This window comes from Mustela nivalis (assembly GCF_964662115.1).
Source record: "Mustela nivalis genome assembly, chromosome: X".
NCBI lineage: Eukaryota > Metazoa > Chordata > Mammalia > Carnivora > Mustelidae > Mustela > Mustela nivalis.
Window position 1 is genome coordinate 91,148,181 of NC_139040.1, and position 25,056 is coordinate 91,173,236.

At 39.3% G+C, this 25,056-nt stretch overlaps 1 long non-coding RNA gene across 6 annotated transcripts in view; it reads right to left on the minus strand.

The window, feature by feature from the left end:
• The window catches only part of LOC309856675, a 156,531-nt gene that overhangs the window by 8,617 nt on the left and 122,858 nt on the right, over window positions 1–25,056 (minus strand). Inside the window, exon 3 of one of the 6 annotated variants that reach the window (XR_014307302.1) lies at window positions 14,315–14,551. The exons of 4 other annotated variants lie outside the window; for them this stretch is intronic. This is a non-coding gene — a long non-coding RNA (uncharacterized lncRNA). Of the gene's footprint in view, window positions 1–2,574; window positions 2,736–14,314; window positions 14,552–25,056 lie in introns of those variants that run through there. One more of the 6 variants, XR_014307304.1, reaches the window with a different exon arrangement.

Here is a 25,056-nt window from a genome sequence, read left to right on the forward strand (position 1 = left end):
CACCTGGAAGTAATAGTGTTGTTGTTAGGACCACTGAGGGGAGCCAAAAGGCATCCCTTTCTGCCATTCCTGTCCCTCCCCTTCCTCACCATAGCAGAAGGAAAACAGACTTTTTGTCCACCCATTTACTATTGTTGGAGGTGATAATCAAGAATAGGGACTAGTGGGTACCTGGGTGGCTCAGTTGGTTGGGCAGCTGCCTTCGGCTCAGGTCATGATCCCGGACTTCCAGGATCGAGTCCCGCATCAGGCTCCTTGGGGAGTCTGCTTCTCCCTCTGACCTTCTCCTCTCTCATCTCTCTCTCACTCATTCTCCCTCAAGTAAATTAATAAAATCTTAAAAAAAAAAAGATAAAATTAAAAAAAAAAAGAATAGGGACTAGTGACTGTGCCCAGTCTGAAGTGGAACACGTATCAAGGTCCAACCCTAGGCCAAGGCCCAGGTGGTACATGGGCCAAAGGTAAGCTCTTTTCAGACTGTCCAAAAAACCAGCGGGAGAAATGTGATATATGTACCTGGGTCAGTTATGAGAAGGATGTATAGACACAAGGCCATGCCGAAGCCATGGTGAGGTGGCAGCTGTGACTATACTGTGAGCGGGTAATGACCCAACCTGTTTCCAATACCTGGAGGAGGGAAAGAGTAGGGTCACATACTAAAAGTGTGTGCTTCAGGAAATGATGGAGGTGGGGAGTGCTCTGTTCTTCCCTGTCTCAGCTTCTTCTGGCCTAGGTACTGCCTCTGTGGGTCTGCGTATAGACCAGACCTGGGAGTTACTGCTCATAACCACCACCTTCATGTGTATTTGGGAGAAATCCCAACAGCTAGCCTTGGAGAGAGAGCAATAGAGGGTATTATGGGTTGTGTCTGTGTTGAGCCCCAACAGCTCGTGTAACCCATCCCCAATCCTTTACATGAAGGAGAGGAAGCAGGTTTAGAGGTTCATGAGAAACTCCTGACACTCTCATTATCTCTCAATTAGTAATGCACTAAGCATTCTTTCCCAGCCATCTCCCTTTTGGAATTCATTCTAAAGGTATATCCATCCAAGTAGACTGCGGTATATACACAACAATTCTAAGAATGCAAAAACTGCCTGTGTGTTCAGTAATGTATTTGCTCATAGGAGTTGCAGGAAAACTAGACAATGGAAATTTTGCAGCCATTGAAGAATTAGATAAATTAACACATATCGGTATATACTGATGTCCATTAAATAAGGTTAAATAATACCAAAAAGGCATAGAGCACTATAGTATAATATTGTTTATTTTAAACAGATACATGTGCATCTATGTGTGTGTTTTATGTTGATTATCCCTCATCTTTTTGCTATTATAAGAAAAATTAGAATGAACATCACATTCTTCTGCTGTAGCATGCTTTTCTCATATTAGAATGTATTCCTGGAAACTGAATTGCTGAATGAAAGGAAAGTGGGGGCTTTAAATGTTTTTAATTTGTCTTGCTAGATGACTCAAAGATAGGAGAAACCATTTCACACTACAGCTTGTGTATAAAAAGACCCGCTTTCTTTTATTTTTAAAGATTTTATTTATGGGGCACCTGGGTGGCTCAGCGGGCTAAGCCTCTGCCTTTGGCTCATGTCATGATCTCTGGGTCCTATGATCGAGCCCCACATCCGGCTCTCTGCTCGGCAGGGAGCCTGCTTTCCCTCTCTCTCTGCCTACTTGTGATCTCTTTCTCTCTCTCTCTCTGTCGAATAAATAAATAAAAATCTTCCACCCTTGCAATTGTTGGGTATAACATTAGTTCTTTTTCTGCTATTTTGATGGGAGAAAATGGTCCCATGCTAGTATCTGAATTTGCACTCTTGATAAATAATAAAGGTGAACATTATTACTCAAGTAATTCATGCTCATAGTAAAAAAATATATGAAGTCAGAAAGGGGAGAATTGAGAAACAACCCTGGGATTCCAGCATTCCTTAAAAACCTTTCTTCTGCGGCGTCTGGGTGGCTCAGTCAGTTAAGTATCCGACTCTTTTTTTTTTTTTAAGATTTTATTTATTTATTTGACAGAGAGAAATCACAAGTAGATGGAGAGGCAGGCAGAGAGAGAGAGAGGGAAGCAGGCTCCCCGCTGATCAGAGAGCCCGATGCGGGACTTGATCCCAGGACCTTGAGATCCTGACCCAAGCCGAAGGCAGCAACTTAACCCACTGAGCCACCCAGGTGCCCAAGTATCCGACTCTTAATTTTGGCTCAGGTTGTGAACTCAAGATTGTGAGATCAAGCCCCATGTCAGCTCCACACTGGGCGTGGAGCCTCCACCTTTCCCTCCACCTTTTCCCCTCTTCTCCTCCTCATTAAAAAAAAAAAATGCTCTCTTCTCTTTGTCATTTTAATGCATATATTTCCATATATATGTATATATGTATGTGTATAGAAAGATAGATCTATCTATCTATATATATGTCTTACACATTCATTCTAGATTATCATCCATGCTGCAGCAAACATCCTCATGAATCATTGCCTGCCTACTTCCTTAATGATTTGAAAAAAAATTCTACATGAAGAAATAGCAGCTTAAGAGTATTTACAACTTGCCTGACATCACATCCTCTGACAAGGTATTCCAGGAATTAAACCTGTCTGATCCCACTGCATTTGGTTGTTTCTTTACATTGTGTTGCCTGGTGGATCAAGTTCCCTTGAACCCTTTAGCTCAAGGAGTTTAGCAACCCCATGACCATCATCCACAAGAGGTGATGTGGTGTTAAGTACCATATGTGCTGGAAGCAGCACTGGCACGAGGAACATCATGAGCTAAGTCATAGATGCTGGTAGGTCATAATATGCTTGAAAACTGCAGAGACCACTGGCTAGAGATCCGGGCTATGGGTGAGAGAGGGATCTTTTCTTTTGTGTCCTTGACCAACAGTAGAGTACAGTAAGGGCATGAATAGATTGAGAATATAAATATCCTGTGGGTAATTTTTTTTAAATCAACTGCATGCTAATCATGAAAGAAGTTTTCCTGATTGCAAAGGAGAGTTCCTATAATCTGATTGACAAAGCATGTCATTTTATTTTTTTTTTAATTTTATTTATTTATTCGACAGAGAGAGATCACAAGTAGGCAGAGAGGCAGGCAGAGAGAGAGAGAGGAGGAAGCAGGCTCTCTGAGCAGTGAGCCTGATGTGGGACTCGATCCCAGGACCCTGAGATCATGACCTGAGCCGAAGGCAGCGGCTTAACCCACTGAGCCACCCAGGCGCCCAAGCATGTCATTTTAAACTTTGACTCCAACAATCTATAAATTCCAGATATTACTCATGCACATTTAGTTGTCACACACACATTCACATGTATTCAGATAGCTATTACTTAGTGTTGGCATTTTGGGGTGGTTCACTGGAAGCAATGGAGAGGATCCTAGGAAGGTTTTATCCCTCTTGGCAGCTCCATCACCTGGAGAAAATGCCCCCTTCTTCTCTCCTCCTTATACAGAAGCTTCCTGAGTTCCCTTTCTGTGCCAACCAATCCCCAATTTATAATTGCGCTTTCAGTCTTCATTGATGGTATTCAGGCTTCTCACCTGTGCTCATCCAGCTTTGGACTTTTCTCTCTTGATTGAGTTTCTACTTATGTACATATTTCTTGGTAGTTAGACAACTGGTGAAGTTACCTTCGTCATGCTGGCCTTTACTAGCTCTTATGCCTGTATATGCCTTTGCCAAAAATCAGTTGTCATATGTGCATGAATTTATTTCTGGACTCTCTGCTTTGTTCCATTTATCTACCTTTATGTCAGCACCATACTATTGTGATATAGTTTTATGATAATTCTTGAAATCTTATTCTAGTTAATATAGGTCCTTTGCTTTTCCATATGAATTTCAGAATCAGCTTGTTAATTTCTACAAAAAGTACTGCTCGGATTTTGATTGAGAATGTGTTAAATTCATAGATTAATTTGGGGAGAATTGACAACTTAACCATTTGGAGTCTTCAGACCCATGAACAAGATATACCTCTCTATATACTTAAGTTTTGATTTCTCTCAGTGGTGTTTTGTAGTTTTCAGTGTACATATCTATCACTTTTTTTGGTCATATTTATCCCTATGTATTTCATATGTTTTATGGTGTTGTAAATTGTATTGGATTTTATTTCAATTTTTTATTCTTGTTAGTATATGGAAATAAAACTGATTTCTTTCCATTGACCTCGAATCCTGCAACTTGGTTAGACTCACTTGTTGATTTTAGTAGCTTTTAATTAGATTCTATCATATTTTCTGGGTGCCTGGGTGACTCAGTCAGTTAAGCATCTGCCTTCGGCTCAGATCATGATCCCAGGGTCCTGGGATCAAGTCCCGCATCAGTCTCCCTCCTCAGCGGGGAGCCTGTTTCTCCCTCTGGCTGGCACTCCGTCTCTCCCTTTCTCTCTGACAAATAAATCATAACATATTTTTTAATTAAAAAAATAAACTGTTAAAATAGATTCCATCATATTTTTAATGAAAATGATCATGTCATCTGTGAATAGACAATTTTACTTATTCATTTCCAATCTGTATGCATTTTTATTTCCTTATTTTACCTGATTATACTACCTAGAACTTTGAGTACAATATTGAATACAGGTGGTGAGAGTGGACATCTTTGTCTTGGTCCTGATATTAGGGCAAAAGCGTTCAATATTCTGCATCTGTTAAAACAATCATATGGGCTTTTCTCTTTTGGTTTATTACTATGGTGAATTTCGTTGATCGATTTTCAAATATTAAGCCAGCCCTGTATTATTGAGATAAATTCCATTCATGTATTATCTTTTCACCATATTGTTGATTTTAATATATTAAAATCTTGCATAGAATTTTTGTATCTATATTTATGAGGCATATTGATATGTAGTTTTCTATTATCTTTATCCAGTTTTGGTATCAAGGAAATTCCGGCCTCAAAGAATGAGCAGAAAAGTATTCTTTCCTCTTCAATATTTTGGAAGAGCTTGTATAGAATTACTATTATTTATTTCTCAAATATTTGTTATACTTCTCAAGTGATGCCATTTGGGCTTGGAGTTTTCTTTGTGGGAACATTTTTTCACTAAAATTGAAATTGCTTTAATATATGAAGGATTATTCAGGTTGTCTATTTCTTCCTAAGTGAGTCTTGGTGTTTTGCATCTTTCAAATTGTCTATTGTATCCTTGCTGATTTTCTACCTATATATTCTGTCAATTACTAAGAAGAAAATATTGAGACACCTTGGTGGCTCAGTTGGTTATCTGCCTTCAGCTCAGGTCTTGATCCCAGGGTCCTGGGATTGAGCCCCATTCTTGCTCAATGAAGAGTCTGCTTCTCCCTCTCCCTCTGCTGCTCCCCCTGCTTGTATACTCTCTCTCTGTCAAATGGATAAATAAAATATTTTTTAAAAAGAGATATTGAGGGCGCCTGGGTGGCTCAGTGGGTTAAGCCTCTGCCTTCAGCTCAGGTCATGATCTCAGGGTCCTGGGATCGAGTTCCACGTCGGGCTCTCTGCTCAGCAGGGAGTCTGCTTCCTCCTCTCTCTCTCTCTGCCTGCCTCTCTGCCTACTTGTGATCTCTCTCTGTCAAATAAATAAATAAAATCTTTAAAAAAAAAAAGAGAGAGAGATTGAAATCTTAGACTATAACTATGGATTTCTCTGACCACTTTCTTACACCACATACAAAAATAAATTCAAAATGAATTAAGTACCTAAATGTGAGACCTGAAAGCATAAAAATCCTAGAAGAGAGCATAGGCAGTAATTTCTCTGATTTGGGCTGTAGCAACATTTGTCTAGATATGGAAAGGAAATAAAAGCAAAAATAAACTATTGGGACTACATTAAAATAAAATCTTCTTCATACCAAAGGAAACAGTCAACAAAACAAAAAGACAACTTACTGAATGGGAGAAGATATTTGCAAATGACATATCTGATAAAAGGTTAGTATTCAAAATTTATCTTTTTTATTTTTTAACCTTTTTAAAAAGATTTTATTTATTTATTTGACAGAGAGAGAGACCACAAGTAGGCAGAGCAGCAGGCACAGAGAGAGTGGGATGCAGGCTCCCTGTTGAGCAGAGAGCCCAATGCTGGCTGATCCCAGGACCCTGAGATCATGACCTGTGCTGAAGGCAGAGGCTTACCACTGAGCCACCCAGGTGCCCCTATTTTTAATTTTTTAAAGAAACAAATGAAATGAAAATTTATTTGCAATTGAAGGTGATTTAGACATAACACAGTCATTTGTATATGTGTGTATATACATACATACAAACATACATGATGCCTGTAAAGTAAGCATTTTCTTTGTTAAAAATAGGATAGTATATTGAGAAATTTAAAGAAGTTTCAAATTTATCAACTATGATGCAACTTGAAGAATATCACTGGCTACTTTATTAAGTCATTAAGAATACTAAAATTTTTAAAGAACATATAAACATAACACTAGCAATGTATTATGAAAAAAATATATTGTTAAGAAATACATTAAAATATGGAAGATACTTTTTTATTATGATCAATTAGCCTTTGATGTAGGGTTCAATGATTCATTAGTTATTTATAACACACCGTGCTTGTCACAACATATGCCCTCCTTAATACCCAGCACACTGTTACCACCTCCCCTCATCCCCCTCACCTCTGAAACCCTCAGTTTGTTTCCCAAGGTCCATAGTCTCTCTTGGTTTGTCTATCCCTCTGATTTCTCCCCCTTCAGATTTCCCTCTCTTCCCCTAAAGTCCTCTGTGCTATTCCTTATGTTCCACATATAAGTGAAACCATATGATAATTTTCTTTCTCTTCTTGACTTACTTCACTTAGCATGATTACCTCCAGTTCCATTCATGTCAATGTAAATGGTGGATATTCACCTTTTCTGATAGCTGAGTAATATTCCATTGTATGTATGTATGTGTGTGTTTATAGATACACACACACACCCATATCTTCTTTATCTATTCATCTGTTGAAGGACATATCAGCTCCTTCCACAGTTCAGCTATTGTGGACATGGTTGCTATGAAATTAGGGTGCATGTGCCCCTTCTTTTCAAAAATACCTAGTAGTGCAATTGCTGGGTCATAGGGTAGATCTATTTTTAACACCTAAAATTTATAAGGAACTTATTAAACTGAACATCCCAAAAACAAATAATCCAATTAAAAATGGATGGAAGACATGAACAGACATTTCTTCAAAGATAACATCCAGGTGACAGGGATTTAGGAGTTCACTTATGATGAGTACAGGGTGTTGTATGGAAGTGTTGAATCACTGTATTATACATCTGAAACTAATATTACACCTGTATGTAAAATAAAATAAAAATAAAAATCACCCTATTTGCAGACAACATGATTGTCTATAAAGGAATCCCAAGGAATCTGGGAAAAAGAAAAAACAAAAACAAAACAAACTTCTTAGAATAAGTAAGTTTAAAAAAAAAAGTAGAAGTGAGTTTAGCTAGGCCACAATATACAAGAGCAACATACAAAAAGCAGTTGAATTTTTATACATGAGCAATGTAAACTGGAAACCTAAGTTATTTTTTAAATATTTACAATCATTCAGAATATTAACACACTTAGATCTGAATCTCACAAAATACATACAAGATCTCTATATTGGAGGTAAAAACTGAATGGGGGGAAATTAGAGAGGGAGACAAATCATGAGAGACTTTTGGCTCTGGGAAACAAACTGAAGGTTGTAGAAGGGGAGACGTTGGGGGGAATGGGGCAACTGGGTAGTGGACGTTAAGGAGAGCAAGTGATGTGATGAGCACTAGGTGTTATATACAACTGATGAATGATTGAATACTACATCTGGAACTAATGATGTACTATATGTTGGCTAATAGAATTTAAATTAAAAAAAACAAGATCTGGGGCGCCTAGGTGGCTCAGTGGGTTAAGCCTCTGCCTTCGGCTCAGGTCATGCTCTCAGAGTCCTGGGATAGAGTCCCGCATCGGGCTCTCTGCTCGGCAGGGAGCCTGCTTCCTCCTCTCTCTCTCTCTGCCTGCCTCTCTGCCTACTTGTGATCTCTCTCTCTGTCAAATAAATAAATAAATAATCTTTAAAAAAAAAAACAAGATCTGTATATTGAAAACTGTAAGATACTGAATAAACCAATCCAAAAAGGCCTAAATAACTAGCATAAAAACAAACACATAGACCAGTGGAACAGAGTAGAGAGCCCAGATATGGACCCTCAACTCTATGGTCAAATAATCTTCGACAAAGCAGGAAAAAATATACAGTAGAAAAAAGACAGCCTCTTCAATAAACGGTGCTGGGAAAATTGGACAGCTATATGTAGAAGAATGAAACTCGACCACTCTCTTACACCATACACAAAGATAAACTCGAAATGGATAAAAGACCTCAATGTGAGACAGGAATCCATCAGAATCATAGAGGAGAACATAGGCAGTAACCTCTTTGATATCAGCCACAGCAACTTCTTTCAAGGTATGTCTCCAAAGGCAAAGGAAACAAAAGTGAAAAAGAACTTGTGGGAATTCATCAAAATCAAAAGTTTCTGCACAGCAAAGGAAACAGTCAACAAAACAAAGAGAAACCCATGGAACGGGAGAAGATATTTGCAAATGGCAGTACAGACAAAAGGCTGATATCCAGGATCTATAAAGAACTTCTCAAACTCAACACATACAAAACAAATAATCATGTCAAAAAGTGGACAGAAGACATGAACAGACACTTCTCCAATGAAGACATACAAATGGCTATCAGACACATGAAAAAATGTTCATCATCACTAGCCATCAGGGAGATTCAAATCAAAACCACATCAATATATCACCTTACACCAGTTAGAATGGCCAAAATTAAAAAGACAGGAAACAGCGTGTGTTGGAGAGGATGTGGAGAAAGGGGAACCCTCTCACACTGTCGGTGGGAATGCAAGTTGGTGCAGCCAATTTGGAGAACAGTGTGGAGATCCCTTAAGAAATTAAAAATAGAGCTTCCCTATGACCCTGCCATTGTACTACTGGGTATTTACCCCAAAGATACAGATGTAGTGAAAAGAAGGGCCATCTGTACCCCAATGTTCATAGCAGCAATGGCCACAGTCGCCAAACTGTGGAAAGAACCCAAACGGATGAAAGGATAAGGAAGATGTGGTCCATATACACTATGGAGTTTAATGCCTCCATCAGAAAGGACGAATACCCAACTTTTGTAGCAACATGTACGGGACTAGAAGAGATTGTGCTGAGTGAAATAAGTCAAGCAGAGAGAGTCAATTATCATATGGTTTCACTTGTTTTGGAGCATAAGAAATAACACAGAGGACATGGGGAGATGGAGAGGACAAGGGAGTTGAAGGAAATTGGAGGGGGAGATGAACCATGAGAGACTATGGACTCTGAAAAACAATCTGAGGGTTTTGAAGGGGCGGGGGTGGGAAGTTGGGCCAGCCTGGTGGTGGGTATTGTGGAGGGCATGTATTGCATGAAGCACTGGGTATGGTGCATAAATAATGAATTCTAGTACACTGAAAAGTAATTAAAAAAATAAAAATTAAAAAAAAAAAAAGACTTCAGGAGGTGTAGCCCAGCTGATAGCTTGACTGCCATCTCAGGAGAGACCCTTATCCAGAACCACACAATTAAAACTATTCCTGAATTTCTGACCCTCAGAAACTATAAGCAAATAAACATTTGTTTCAAGCCAAAAAAAAAGAGACCTAAATAAATGGAAATACACACTATGTTCATAAATTTGAAAACCCGACATAGTCAAGATATCAATCATCTCCATATTGAAATATAGATTTAACACAATACTGATCAAACATTAGCAAGAATGTTCTAAGCATATAGAGAAGCTGGTTTTAAAATTTATTTTAAAAAGGTGCTTTGCCATCTGCCTTCAGCTGAGGTCATGATCCCAGGGCTCTGAGATCAAGTCCCTCATCAGGTTTCCTGCTTAGCGGTGGCCCTGCTTCTCCCTCTCCTGCTCCCTGTGCTTGTGCTGTCTCTCTTCCTATCAAATAAACAAAATCCTTTTATAAAAGGCAAAAGAATTGGAATAGTGAAAACAATTTTGAAAAAGAAGAAAGCTGAAGAAATCCACACTACCTCCTTTTGAAGAGTACTTGTCATTTTTAGACTCCCTCAATTTGGGCTTGATATTTTCTTTTCTTTTTTTTTTAAATATTTTATTTATTTATCTGACAGAGATCACAAGTAGACAGAGAGGCAGGCAGTGAGAGAGGAAGGGAAGCAGGCTCTCTGCTGAGCAGAGAGCCAGATGCGGGGCTCTATCCCAGGACCCTGGGATCATGATCTGAGCTGAAGGCAGAGGCTTTAACCCACTGAGCCACCCAGGCGCCCCTGGGCTTGATATTTTCTTGTGATTCAACTAAGATAATGGCTTTGGGGGAAGAATACAATTCAGGTGACATGCCCTTCTTGTTACATCATATCTGTGAGTATGTTATATAACTATGACGTGTTACTGTTGATATTAACCTTGATCACATGTTTTCGGTGGTATCCATCAGATTTCTCCACTATAAAATTACTGTTTTTCCCTTTTCATAGTCTTCATTAGAAGTGCATTACTAAGTCCAGCCCATACCCAAGAAGAAGAGAGTTAAGCTTCACCTCCTGGAGAAACAAATATAAAAGATTTTACAGATATATGTTAAAATCGCTATGGTAACTAACAAATATTCGGAGAAAAATACATTGAGGCCATACAAATATATTTTTTTCTCCTCAAAGTTTAGGCCTTTGATTTTAGTATGAATCCAGGGAACTTGCCTAGAAAAACTATTGCTCTGCTGTTTAATCATGGTTTTAGTGATTTTCTGTTTCATTCATTCCTTCTACATTTATTATCTGGAATTCTTCTGTAAGGAACATATGTATACTGGGATTTTTTTTTTAATCTCTTAGGTTCTATTCCAATACAATTGTTTTGTTCTGTGGCTCCAACTGTTGCAGTTCTGCCATTGAGACCTACCTCTTCCACATTGGCTCCTATGTGTTTATGACATGGTCTTCCTGTTCTTTGTTGTTTTGTTTTGTTTTTTGTTTTTTAGCTTCTCTTTACTTTCTGGCAATACAAAATTATACAGATTCATCTTCTGCCCTAGAATCAGCCATTTCTTTAGGATTCCTGATTCCTTTTATTGAGAAATGGTATTTAAAAACTTAGATCTGGGCACTAAACTATCTGATTTTAAGAATTATTATAAAGTGACAGTAATCATGATGCATAGATGAATGGGGATGGAAAAGAGTCCAGAAATTGGCGCACACAAATATGGCCAATTGTATTTTTGACAAAGGTGCAAAACCAATTCAATAGAGAAAGAGTAGTACAAATGAGTTACAGGGTAGTACAATGCCTTAGAGTGGTTTGACTTACAATTTTTCAAGTTTACAGTGGTGTAAAAGCAATACACTTTCAGTAGAAATGGTACCTTGAATGTTGAATTTTTATCTTTTCCCAGGCTAACTATATGAATATAATACTTACTCGTGATGCTGGGCAGCAGCAAGCCACAGGTCCCAGTCAACCATGCAGTTAAGTCAGCCAGTACACTTACAACCATTCTACACCCATACAACCATTCTCTTTTTACTTTCAGTATAGTATTCAATATATTACATGAGCTATTCCACACTTTATTATAAAATAGGCTTTGTGAGGCACCTGGGGGGCTCAGTGAGTTAAGCATCTGCCTTCAGCTCAGATCATGATCCCCGGGGCCTGGGATTGAGCCCCACATTGGGCTCTTTGCTCAGTGCAGAGCCTACATCTCCCTCTCCCTCCACCTGCCACTCCATCTGCTTGTGCATGCTCTCTGTCAGATAAATAAAATCTTCAAAAAAATAATGAAATAAAATGGGCTTTGTGTTAGATGATTTTGGCCAACTGCAGGCTAATGTAAGTGTTCTGAGCCTGTTTAAGTCTAGGCTAAGCTATGATGTTTGATAAGATAGGTTTATTAAATGTATTTTCAACTTAAAATATTTCCAACTTTTGATGAGTTTTTGGGGACATAATCCCATTGTAAGGCAAGGAAAATCTATATTTTTAATAAATGGTATGGGGACAATTGGACAGTCATATATAACAAAAATAAATCTCTACTTAAATGTGACATCATATTCAAAAATTAATACCAAATGGAGTGTATATCCAAATGTAAAATAGAAAACTATAAAAGTTAAAGAAAAAAACTTAGGAGACCTTGAGTTTGTCCACAGATTCTTTGACATGACACAAAAAGCACAATATGTATCAGAAAAAAAAATGTTAAGTCAATCTTCATCATAATGTAAAACTTTTGCTTTGTGGGGTGTGTGGGTGGCATAGTCATTGGATGGCTGCCATTGGCTCAGGTCATCATCCCAGGGTCCTGGGATCAAGGCCCACATCTGGCTCCCTGCTCAGTGGGAGCCTGCTTCTCCCTCTCCTGCTCCCCCTGCTTGTATTCCCTCTCTCTGTGTCTCTCTCTGTCAAATAAATAAATAAACTCTTTAGGGGGGAAAAAAACCCTTTTGCTTTGTTAAAGACACTGTCAAAAGAATGAAAAGAAAATCTTCCCTAATGCAATGAGATTTCCTGGAATGGATTCTGGAACACTTAAAGAATATTAGTGGAGGGGCACCTGGCTGGCTCAGTCATTGGAGCATGTCACTCTTGATCTCAGGGTGGTGGGTTCGAGTTCCATGTTGCATGTAGAGATTCCCTAAAAATAAAATGTTTAAAAAAAAAAGAATCTTACTGGAGAAATTCACAAAATCTAAATAAAGTCTGTGGTTTGGTTAGCAGTACTCCAAGCACAGTACCAATGTTAATTTTTTTAGTTATGACAAAGGTATCATGTTTACATTAGATATTAACATTAGGTGAATCTGACTGAAGAGTACATAGGAACTCTTCGTATTATCTTTGCAACTGTTCTGTAAAACTAAAATCATTTCAAAATATAAATGTTTATTAACAAAAATATAGCCAAACTTAATAATAAAAAAACAGCTACTCTGCTTGAAGCCAGAGAGGAGATCTCCCAGAAGCTCATCATCTCTGTCTGTGCCTTGCTGATCTCTTAGACAGCCTCTGGGGATCCTCTATAGAACTCTCGGACTCCTTGGAGTATGATTCCTAAACCACAGAACTAATCATTAATAAGACTAAAGGACAGAAATAGAAGCCTAGCTCAGGCCTGAATAATTGAAGACCTATTAGTTTATCTTTAAGGCCTCTCTCTCTATCATAGAAGATAATTAATTTGAACCGATATAATCTCCTCTTTACAAGGTCAAACATATTGCAGCCTAATATTCTGAACTTATAGCTGCAAAGCACTTGGTTTTTTGTTCAAGGTATCTTAAAAGTGCCCAAGATAAGGTGGCTGGCTTACGACTATACAAGAGTAGGAATGATTAGGCTGTGATTTTGAGGATGCATGTGTGTATTATAAAATCCCACCTCATGTCTGAATTTTCATGAGGACTCTTCAATGTCCTTAAAATGATTAAATACTAGCTTTAAAAAACATATGGCTACAAAGAGAATATATTTGAAAATCATATATCTGACAAAGGGCTTCCATCCAGAATATATAAAGAATTCTCCAAACTCAATAACAAGAAAAAAACACAACCTAATTTTCAAACTGGCAAAAAGTCATGGTCACTAAATCAAAGAGGGTATATAGACGGGAAATTAGCCCATGAAAAGATGCACCATATTATTGGCCATTTGGGAAATGTAAATTATAACCACAAGAGATACTAATACATACCTGTTAAATGACAAAAAGATAAAGTACAGATAAGCCAGGAGTCAAGATGGCGGAGAAGTAGCAGGCTGAGACTACTTCAGCTAGCCGGAGATCAGCTAGATAGCTTATCTAAAGATTGCAAACACCTGAAAATCCATCGGCAGATCGAAGAGAAGAAGAACAGCAATTCTGGAAACAGAAAAACAACCACTTTCTGAAAGGTAGGACCAGCGGAGAAGTGAATCCAAAGCGACGGGAAGATAGACCCCGGGGGGAGGGGCCGGCTCCTGGTAAGCGGCAGAGCAACGAAGCACAAAATCAGGACTTTTAAAAGTCTGTTCCGCTGAGGGACATCGCTCCAGAGGCTAAACCGGGGCGAAGCCCATGCGGGGTCAGCGTGGCCTCAGGTCCCGCAGGGTAACAGAAGGATCGGGGGTGTCTGAGTGTCTCAGAGCTTGCGGGTATTGGAACGGGAAAGCCGGCTACAGATACAGAGACAGAGCCGACAGTAAGCTCACAGCTCGGTGTTACCTTGAACCGGTTGCAGGCTCAGTGAGCTCGGAGCGCGGCCGGAGGTCAGGCAGATGGGAGTAACTGAGCGCTGTTCTCTGAGGGCGCACTGAGGAGTGGAGCCCCGGGCTCTCGGCTCCTCCGGGCCGGAGACCAGGAGGCTGCCATTTGTATTCCCGTCCTCCGGAACTCTACGGAAAGCGCTCAGGGAACAAAAGCTCCTGAAAGCAAACCCAAGCGGATTACTCACCCCGGCCCCTGGTAAGGGCGGTGCAATTCCGCCTGGGGCAAAGACACTTGAGAATCACTACAACATGCCCCTCCCCCAGAAGATCAACAAGAAATCCAGCGGAGACCAAGTTCACCTACCAAGGAGTGCGGTTTCAATACCAAGGAGAACAGCAGAATTCCAGAGGAGGAGAAAGCAAAGCACGGAACTCATGGCTTTCTCCCTGTGATTTTTTTAGTCTTGCAGTTAATTTAATTTTTTTCTTTTTCATTTTTTTTCTCTTCTTCTGCTAAAATTTTTTTCAACTTTAACCCTTTTCTTTTTTAACGTTTTTTAACTAGTTTATCTAATATATATATTTTTTTCTTTTTTATATTTTTCTTTATTCGTTTTCTTTTTTTTTAATTCTTTTTTCTTCTTATTATTTTTCTTTTTTTTTTCTTTCTTTTTGAACCTCTTTTTATTCCCTTTCTACCCCGTCACGATTTGGGATCTCTCCTGATTTGGTTAAAGCATATTTTCCTGGGGTTGTTGCCACCCTTTTGGTATTTTACTTGCTCCTTCATATACTCTTATCTGGACAAAATGACAAGACGGAAAAATTCAACACAAAAAAAAGAACAAGAGGCAGTACCGAAGGCTAGGGACCTAATCAATACAGACATTGGTAATATGTCAGATCTAGAGTTCAGAATGAAAATTCTCAAGGTTCTAGCCGGGCTCGAAAAAATCATGGAAGATATTAAAAACCCTCTCGGGAGATATAAAAGCCCTTTCTGGAGAAATAAAAGAACTAAAATCTAACCAAGTTGAAATCAAAAAAGCTATTAATGAGGTGCAATAAAAAATGGAGGCTCTCACTGCTAGGATAAATGAGGCAGAAGAAAGAATTAGTGATATAGAAGACCAAATGACAGAGAATAAAGAAGCTGAGCAAAAGAGGGACAAACAGCTACTGGACCACGAGGGGAGAATTCGAGAGATAAGTGACACCATAAGATGAATAGACAGATAATAGATAATTAGAATAATTGGGATTCCAGAAGAAGAAAGAGAGAGGGGAGCAGAAGGTATACTGGAGAGAATTATTGGGGAGAATTTCCCCAATATGGCAAAGGGAACGAGCATCAAAATTCAGGAGGTTCAGAGAACGCCCCTCAAAATCAATAAGAATAGGCCCACACCCCGTCACCTAATAGTAAAATTCACAAGTCTCAGTGACAAAGAGAAAATCCTGAAAGCAGCCCGGGAAAAGAAGTCTGTAACATACAATGGTAAAAATATTAGATTGGCAGCTGACTTATCCACAGAGACCTGGCAGGCCAGACAGAGCTGGCATGATATTTTCAGAGCACTAAACTAGAAAAACATGCAGCCAAGAATACTATATCCATCTAGGCTATCATTGAAAATAGAAGGAGAGATTAAAAGCTTCCAGGACAAACAAAAACTGAAAGAATTTTCAAACACCAAACCAGCTCTACAGGAAATACTGAAAGGGGTCCTCTAAGCAAAGAGAGATCGTACACGTGGTAGATCAGTAAGGACCAGAGACAATATACAGTAACAGTCACCTTACAGGCAATACAATGGCACTAAATTCATATCTCTCAATAGTTACCTTGAATCTTAATGGGCTAAATGCCCCAATCAAAAGACACAGGGTATCAGAATGGATAAAAAAACAAAACCCATCTATATGGTGCCCCCAAGAAACTCATTTTAAGCCCGAAGACACCTCCAGATTTAAAGTGAGGGGGTGGAAAACAATTTACCATGCTAATGGACATCAGAAGAAAGCAGGAGTGGCAATCCTTATATAAGATCAATTAGATTTTAAGCCAAAGACTATAATAAGAGATGAGGAAGGACACTATATCATATTCAAAGGGTCTGTCCAACAAGAAGATCTAACAATTTTAAATATCTATGCCCCCAACGTAGGAGCAGCCAACTATATAAACCAATTAATAACAAAAGCAAAGAAACACATCAACAATAATACAATAATAGTAGGGGACTTTAACACTCCCGTCACTGAAATGGACAGATCATCCAAGCAAAAGATCAACAAGGAAATAAAGGCCTTAAATGACACACTGGACCAGATGGACATCAAAGATATATTCATAACATTTCATCCCAAAGCAACAGAATACACATTCTACTCTAGTGCCCCATGGAACATTCTCCAGAATAGATCACATCTTCGGTCCTAAATCAGGACTCAGACGGTATCAAAAGATTGGGATCATTCCCTGCATATTTTCAGACAACAATGCTCTGAAGCTAGAAATCAACCACAAGAGGAAGTTTGGAAAGAACCCAAATGAATGGAGACTAAACAGCATCCTTCTAAAGAATGAATGGGTCAACCGGGAAATTAAAGAAGAATTGAAAAAAATCATGGAAACAAATGATAATGAAAACACAACGGTTCAAAATCTGTGGGACACAACAAAGGCAGTCCTGAGAGGAAAATATATAGCGGTACAAGCCTTTCTCAAGAAACAAGAAAGGTCTCAGGTACACAACCTAACCCTACACGTAAAGGAGCTGGAGAAAGAACAAGAAAGAAACCCTAAGCCCAGCAGGAGAAGAGAAATCGTAAAGATCAGAGCAGAAATCAATGAACTAGAAACCAAAAATCAATAGAGCAAATCAACGAAACTAGGAGCTGGTTCTTTGAAAGAATTAATAAAATTGATAAACCCCTGGCCAGACTTATCAAAAAGAAAAGAGAAAGGACCCAAATAAATAAAATCATGAATGAAAGAGGAGAGATCACAACTAACACCAAAGAAATACAAACTATTATAAGAACATACCATGAGCAACTCTATGCCAACAAATTTGACAATCTGGAAGAAATGGATGCATTCCTAGAAACATATAAACTACCACAACTGAACCAGGAAGAAATAGAAAGCCTGAACAGACCCACAACCAGTAAGGAGATTGAAACAGTCATTAAAAATCTCCAAACAAACAAAAGCCCAGGGCCAGACGGCTTCCCGGGGGAATTCTACCAAACATTTAAAGAAGATCTAATTCCTATTCTCCTGAAACTGTTCCAAAAAATAGAAATGGAAGGAAAACTTCTAAACTCATTTTATGAGGCCAGCATCACCTTGATCCCAAAACCAGACAAGGATCCCATCAAAAAAGAGAGCTATAGACCAATATCCTTGATGAACACAGATGCGAAAATTCTCACCAAAATACTAGCCAATAGGATTCAACAGTACATTAAAAGGATTATTCACCACGACCAAGTGGGATTTATTCCAGGGCTGCAAGGTTGGTTCAACATCCGCAAATCAGTCAACGTGATACAACACATCAATAAAAGAAAGAACAAAAACCATATGATACTCTCAATAGATGCTGAAAAAGCATTTGACAAAGTACAGCATCCCTTCCTGATCAAAACTCTTCAAAGTGTAGGGATAGAGGGCACATACCTCAATATCATCAAAGCCATCTATGAAAAACCCACCGCAAATATTCTCAATGGAGAAAAACTGAAAGTTTTTCTGCTAAGGTCAGGAACACGGCAGGGATGTCCATTATCACCACTGCTATTCAACATAGTACTAGAAGTCCTAGCCTCAGCAATCAGACAACAAAAGGAAATTAAAGGCATCCAAGTCGGCAAAGAAGAAGTCAAATTATCACTCTTTGCAGATGATATGATACTTTATGTGGAAAACCCAAAAGACTCCACTCCAAAACTGCTAGAACTTGTACAGGAATTCAGTAAAGTGTCAGGATATAAAATCAATGCACAGAAATCAGTTGCATTTCTCTACACCAACAAGACAGAAGAAAGAGAAATTAAGCAGTCAGTCCCATTTACAATTGCACCCCAAACCATAAGATACCTAGGAATAAACCTAACCAAAGAGGCAAAGAATCTATACTCAGAAAACTATAAAGTACTCATGAAAGAAATTGAGGAAGACACAAAGAAATGGAAAAATGTTCCATGCTCCTGGATTGCAAGAATAAATATTGTGAAAATGTCTATGCTACCTAAAGCAATCTACACATTTAATGCAATTCCTATCAAAGTACCATCCATCTTTTTCAAAGAAATGGAACAAATAATTCTAAAATTTATATGGAACCAGAAAAGACCTCGAATAGCCAAAGGAATATTGAAAAAGAAAGCCAACGTTGGTGGCATCACAATTCCAGACTTCAAGCTCTATTACAAAGCTGTCATCATCAAGACAGCATGGTACTGGCACAAAAACAGACACATAGATCAATGGAACATAATAGAGAGCCCAGAAATAGACACTCACCTCTATGGTCAACTAATCCTCGACAAGCAGGAAAGAATGTCCAATGGAAAAAAGACAGCCTCTTCAATAAATGGTGTTGGGAAAATTGGACAGCCACATGCAGAAAAATGAAATTGGACCATTTCCTTACACCACACACAAAAATAGACTCAAAATGGATGAAGGACCTCAATGTGCGAAAGGAATCCATCCAAATCCTTGAGGAGAACACAGGCAGCAACCTCTTCGACCTCAGCTGCAGCAACATCTTCCTAGGAACATCGCCAAAGGCAAGGGAAGCAAGGGCAAAAATGAACTATTGGGATTTCATCAAGATCAAAAGCTTTTGCACAGCAAAGGAAACAGTTAACAAAATCAAAAGACAACTGACAGAATGGGAGAAGATATTTGTAAACGACATATCAGATAAAGGACTAGTGTCCAAAATCTATAAAGAACTTAGCAAACTCAACACCCAAAGAACAAATAATCCAAACAAGAAATGGGCAGAGGACATGAACAGACATTTCTGCAAAGAAGACATCCAGATGGCCAACAGACACATGAAAAAGTGCTCCATATCACTTGGCATCAGGGAAATACAAATCAAAACCACAATGAGATATCACCTCACACCAGTCAGAATGGCTAAAATCAACAAGTCAGGAAATGACAGAGGCTGGCGAGGATGCGGAGAAAGGGGAACCCTCCTACACTGTTGGTGGGAATGCAAGCTGGTGCAGCCACTCTGGAAAACAGCATGGAGGTTCCTCAAAATGTTGAAAATAGAACTGCCCTATGACCCAGCAATTGCACTATTGGGCATTTACCCTAAAGATACAAACGTAGTGATCCAAAGGGGTACGTGCACCTGAATGTTTATAGCAGCAATGTCCACAATAGCAAAACTATGGAAAGAACCTAGATGTCCATCAAGAGATGAATGGATCAAGAAGATGTGGTATATATACACAATGGAATACTATGCAGCCATCAAAAGAAATGAAATCTTGCCATTTGCGACAACATGGATGGAACTAGAGCGTATCATGCTTAGCGAAATAAGTCAAGCAGAGAAAGACAACTATCATATGATCTCCCTGATATGAGGAAGTGGTGATGCAACATGGGGGCTTAAGTGGGTAGGAGAAGAATTAATGAAACAAGATGGGACTGGGATGCAGACAAACCATAAGTGACTCTTAATCTCACAAAACAAACTGAGGGTTGCTGGGGGGAGGGGGGATGGGAGAAGGGGAGTGGGGTTATGGACATTGGGGAGGGTATGTGCTTTGGTGAGTGCTGTGAAGTGTGTAAACCTGGCGATTCACAGACCTGTACCCCTGGGGATAAAAATATATGTCTATAAAAAATAAAAATTTTTTAAAAAAAGATAAAGTACTGACAATACTAAGTACGGACAAGGATGTGGAACAACTGGATCTCTCATATGTTATTGGCACAAATACAAACTTGTATAGCCACTCTTAGAAAATGGTTTGGCCGCTTCCCTTAAAGTTAAATATACACGTACCATATGACCTGGAAGTTCAGTTCAGAGATGGAGAGCTGGAAAGATGTTGCTTATCCCATCAAAGGAAAAATTGGACAAATTACAAATTAATGAGTTTTCATGGACTCATTAAAGAACTGAGGTCATAGAGTAAATGTCTTCCCAAAATCTGGAGGGAGCCACGTGCCTGCAGGAAGACACAGGAGTGGAACATTTGCTTACCATGGGCAGAAGCCATTATGAACATTAAACAAAAAATTGTGATGAATTCCTGGGGACCTAGCCTGGGAACTCGAAGCTCTCAAGGGACTCAGCCATGTCGGGTTCCCACTCTCTTGCAGGCTTTTCCTCCAGGAATACCACTACACTCAAACAGAGAATCCGGAAAGATTTCCTGTGGTGCTAGCAAGAAGAGAACAGCCATGACCCAAATCCTCCCAGACCCATTTCCCTGATCTCCCTTACAGAATGAAAACGCTTAATCTGTAGGCACTGGTAAAATTGCACTACAACTAGGGGAAGGCAATGGAGGTCATCAAGGAAACTTGGCCAGACCTACTTTCCTATCTTCCCTAAGTAACAAAAACTTTCATCTTCAGGAGCTGGGGCATCAAAGTGGGAGGTGGGTATACTCATGCTGCTGGGAGAAGTGAACAAGGGAAACAAACTCTACCCACAGAGGAAGGGACAGGAATATTGTGAAGGCACTCCCCCAAGACACATGCCCACAGTGCTTGCCTAAGAATAAGGATTAATTGAGACACCAGAGAAGACTTTCTCTCTTATTCCCATTTCCATCAGAAGCTTTAACATATTAACCACAATTACTTTAAATTCTCTGATACTTTCATCATCTGTGTCATATCCAAGTTTGGCTTTGCCTCCAGACTGTGTGTTTCCTACTTTTTGTATGCAAAAGAATTTTATGTTGAAAATCTGACATGTTGTATAGGACAGTTAGATACTAAAGTAAATATTGTGTATGTTAGGAGAAGAGCATACAGTTACTCCTCCTAGGATTTTAGTAGGGGTATTTCTGCTAGGATAGTATTAACTTAGTAAGGAGTTGTACTAAGTTTATTGTTACCCTCAGTGCACCAAGAGCCTTCAAGTCCTTCCACTCTTGCCTTGTTTTGATCTCCACACTTGGATTTGGGTCTTCCCATTGTGTTGTTCCCTAGAAAAGGTTTGTCTGTTAGAGCTTTCTTAGCTGTATTTCATGCTTATTTTTTCTCTGAGGTTTGTTGATGGGTGGGAAGTGAGGGAGTAGGTTTCCTGATATTCTTACTAAGTCTCAGTATTGGACAGGCACTGTGGACTTGGGTCTCAGGGTTTTGTGGCCTTCACAAGAGTTTCTGCCACTCTGGCAGATGGAGTGCTGAGCCTAGCACTTATTACTCCCGGGATAGAGATTACTCCTCACTCCCCACTCCCACTCCTAGCCTTCCCTTCTCCCAGATGCAGTAGGTTTCCACCTCTGCACTTAGGTTCCAGCTTTGATGTCCTTCTGCACACAGATGAAGGCTTTTGCTACCTAGGAAAGATAGCGAGAATGGGTAGGCAAGAGTTTCAGTGGCCGTTTCCATATTTTTCTCCCAACTGAAGTGGGATTTTACCAGTGATCTTATGCAACATATTTTGATAGTTTTCTTTCAGCGTACAGATTAAAGTTTGTGTTTTGTGTGGGAGATTGACAGGATTGGTTTGTATACCTTCAGTAGTGCCTCCTGTCCCATTTCCTCAGTCTTTTCAGGATTCTCCTCAACATCCCTGCCAGCGCCTGGTGGTGTTCTAGAGGAAAAGGGTGCAAGCAGGTGTGAAACTTCCAGGTCTGCAACCCCTAGGACCCTTCACACTCTCACACCAGTATACACTCAGCCTTTAGCAATTTGATAAGAATTTTCTTACTGGTTTATATGACATTTGAAGGCATCTGTCCCAGATAATCAAATGTCTACGTGCTATGTCTTCCTATAGGTGCCTGTCTTTTTAGATTTTAAGTTAGTTGTTTCCCCCAGAAAACTCATTTCTATGATGGTTTCAAGAAAAGTATTTAAGCTGCAGTTTGTACAGCTTTTTTCTTGTGAGGATGGAAGTGATGCTCTTTCCAACTCTTTATATCTCTACACAGAAACCAGCCATCCTTTTGTTTTCATACAACCTGTATCATTACATTTATAAATAGTTAGGTCACGGTTTTTCATTTTGATAGTCTTTGTCCTTTAATTGATGTAGTTAGGCCATTTAAATTTCATGGATTATTGATGTTTGGATTTAGAACTACCATGTTATTGTTTTCTGTTTTTCCTTCCTGTTTTACCTTTACTGCCTTGTTTTGGGTTATTTAAAACTTTTCAGTATTCCATTTCAATATATCTGTTGTAAGTTTGACTATATCTTTGTATACAGTTTTATAGTAGGAATTACAAAGTACATATTTAACTGTTCATATTTCACTTAGAATCAATATTTTCTCATTTCAGTTCAAATGAAGAAACGTTGCCACCTTATAGGCCATTTTATCATTTCCTCCTTAGACTATAGTTGTCTGATTGGTTACATTTATATATGTTGAAACTACAGACAATGTTATAATTTTCTTCTTATTAAACTTTTGTTTTAATGGGTCTCAAAATTCTGTGACAGGTTTTTGGTCAAGCTGTCTCCATTAAAAAGTACTGAGTCTAAAAACTAATGACTTAAATGCCATACACACAGACACACACAAAAAAAAAACAAAAAACCCAGATGGTCTACAAAACATTCTCCTTTCATTCTGAATATTTCACAATGCATTGTTATCATTAACCAGTCTTACTATTAAACTTAAGTGGCCAATTAACACAAAAAGTTCTGACACCATTCTTCCACCACTGATTAAGACTGGGGTGGCAGGTATTGGGGATAATATTCATTTAGGCTTCTGAGCTTTCTGGGCAGAGTTGGTGACCTTGCCATCTCCAACTGCCTTCTTGTCCACTGCTTTGATGACACCTATAGCAACCATCAGTCTCATGTCATGAACAGCAAAATGATCCAGAGGAGGATAGTCAGAGAAGCTCTCAACACACATAGGCTTGCCAAGAACATATCAATGATGACAAGATCACTAGATTTGAAGAACTTGGGACCATCTTCCAGCTTTTTTCCAGAATGATGATCTATCCTCTCCTTCAGCTCAGCAAACTTGCAAGCAATGTGAGTTGTGTGACAGTCCAGCACAGGTGCATATCCAGCAATGATTCAGCCAGGATGATTCAGGATAATCACCCGAGCCATAAAGCCAGCTGCTTCCATTGGTGGGTCATTTTTGCTGTCACCAACCACATTGCCACAATGAACATTGTTGACAGATACATTCATGACATTGATGTCCACATTGTCCCACTCAAAGCTTCGTGGTACATCTCAACAAACTTTAATTCAGTTGTAACATTGACTGGAGCAAAGGTGACCATCATGCCAGGTTTAAGAACACCAGTCTCCACTCCACCCACAGGGACAGCACCAATACCACTAATTTTGTAGACATCCTCAAGAAGCAGACACAAAGGGCTTGTCAGTTGGACAAGTTGGTGGTAGAATATAATCCAGAGCCTCAAGCAATGTGGTTCTACTTGCATTCCCATCTTTACAGGTGAATTTCAATCCCTTAAACCAAGGCATGTTAGCACTGGGCTTCAGCATGTTGTCACCATTCCAACCAGAAATTGGCACAAATGCTACTGTGTTGGGGTTGTAGCCAACTTTCTTAATGTAGGTGGTGACTTGCTTAATGATTTCCTCATATCTCTTCTAGCTCTAAGGTGGCTCAGTGGAATACCTTTTGTTAATACCAATAATGAGTTGTTTCACACCCAGTGTGTAAGCCAGAAGGGCATGCTCACGAGTCTGCTCACTCTTGGAGATGCCTGCTTCAAATTCACCAACACCAGCAGCAACTATCAGGACAGCACAGTCATCCTGAGATATGCCTGTGATCTTGTTTTTTATAAAGTCTCTGTGTCCTGAGGCATCAATGATAGTCACATAATACTTGTTGGTTTCGAATTTCCACCAGTAGATCTCAACGGTGATATCATGTTCATGTTCAACTCTCAGTTTATCAAGGTTTGTAAGGTTTGAACCTAAGGTCATTGTGGGTCTGTGATCAGAGGGTGAGGCCTCTCATTCCTTTTGTTATCTTTTAATGTTTGAGTCTGAGGTGTTTGGGAAGTCTCTGGTCAGGGTGAGAGGTCTCTAAAACCAATGAGGGTCCGTTTCCAAAAGCTTAAGTTTCATGTGTCTGGAGGTTTGCATTCATAGCATGAGGTCTCTCTACTTTCCAAGGATCTGTGTCCCAAAGATTCAGCCTGAGTTATTTATAGGTATGTATTCAGAGTTTGAAGCCTCTGAGATTTCCAGCTTCTGTTCTGAGGGTTTAGTCTTAGGAATTAAGAGACTTGTTTTCCTTCAGGTTGTATGGTCTTTAAACTTTTAGAATGTCTAAGTCCAACATTTCTGTCTGAGGTATTTGGGGGTCTGTGTTCAGGAAGTGAGGTCCATGAGTTCTTTGAAGGTTTTTGTTCAAAGTTTTTTGCCTCAGGTGTTTAGAAGTCTGCATTTAGGGTATGAAGTCTCTAATCTCTCTAAGGGCATATATTGCATGATTTGAGTCAGATATTTAGAGGTGTGTCCTCATGTTCTCTGAAAATTTTCAGGGTCAGTCCAAAGGTTTGCATCTGAAGTAACT